The 1,342-nt window shown below is 32.9% G+C and overlaps 1 pseudogene; it reads left to right on the plus strand.

Annotated features, from left to right (window-relative positions):
- The first annotated feature begins 630 nt into the window (after positions 1-630).
- On the plus strand, positions 631-761 carry LOC121474632 (annotated as a pseudogene).
- The last annotated feature ends 581 nt before the right edge of the window (positions 762-1,342 follow it).

The following is a 1,342-nucleotide window of genomic DNA, read 5'->3' on the forward strand; positions in this document are numbered from 1 at the left end:
ACCACTAATAAATGCACCCTGTGTTTCAAACACACTCCAATAAAGGGTAAAATGTAAAATATAAGGTAGTCCTTTTGCTATTGTCTGAGACTGAAAAGCTAAAACAAGACTGGAGATGGTGTTTCTTTACCACAGTCAATTCCTTAATATTCTTTCTTATTAATTTCTTTAAACAGTTTTTTTCTTTTTTCCTGATATAAAAGTAATACAAGTTCATTGTGGAAAAATATACATAAAGCTATGCTGAAACTAAAAACAATCTATAATTTCACCTTTTAAGTATTTGGATATATAGGTGTGTATGTAATTTTTAACTGAAGTTGTGTTCATAGTGTACATCTAGATTTGTGCCCTGCTTCTTACACTCAATATCATGTCATGAATACATGTGATTTAACATTTAACATTTTGTTTTTTCTGTTTTCTTTCTGTGTGTCTTTTCAACAAAGACTGTCCACAGATTCTATTCATAATAGTCCTGAAGGCACTATGGCAAATTATTTTTAATTATTATTTTAATAAGGCATATTCTTTCAAAAATATTTGTGGTATAACTTTGATTTGCAACTAAATATACAGTACTCATTTAGACTTAATTGTTTTCAACACACTTCAAAATCTCTTAAACTAAGCTTGGTGCAGTGGCAGTATTGTAGCCAATGAGGTTTATCCGAGGCGTGATTATTGCCAAAATCTCTTAAACTATGTATTTCTGTTTTGACTTCTTTACATCTTCAGGTATTCTTTGAATATACTAGTAGGATATTTGAAAACATATTTCTAGTATCCTCCCAAGTAAAAATCAATTTGGTTTGTAATGAAATTCTAAATCACAGCATTTTAAATGAAACATCTGTAAGTCCCTCCACTGGAGGGAAAAGTTTGCAGTTACTCTGATGTATGTACTCTTCAAAGTAAAATTTTTATTCTCTCTACCTGAGTACTTGTCATTATTTTGTCATTATATTTCCAAATAACTTGCTTCAATTTGTCTAGTCTGTTTCTCTTACAATTTTTTTAAAGATTTTGTTTATTTATTCGTAGAGACACACAGAGAGAGAGATTGAGACAGAGTCACAGGCAGAGGGAGAAGCAGGCTCCATGCAGAGAGCCTGACTGGGACTCGATCCAGGGTCTCCAGGATCACGCCCTGGGCTGCAGGCGGCCCTAAACCGCTCCGCCACCGGGGCTGCCCTCTCTTACAATTTTTTCCTAGAAATGTCATCATTCAGGTTCCATATATTTTCAATCAGATCATATATTTTCTTCAAATATATTTTTGAGTATTGTTTATAATTTTTTTTTGGCATTTTCCTCAGGAATATGCAAAATCCCAGGTTCT

Source organism: Vulpes lagopus, chromosome 1, assembly GCF_018345385.1.
Source record: "Vulpes lagopus strain Blue_001 chromosome 1, ASM1834538v1, whole genome shotgun sequence".
Classification (NCBI taxonomy): Eukaryota; Metazoa; Chordata; class Mammalia; order Carnivora; family Canidae; genus Vulpes; species Vulpes lagopus.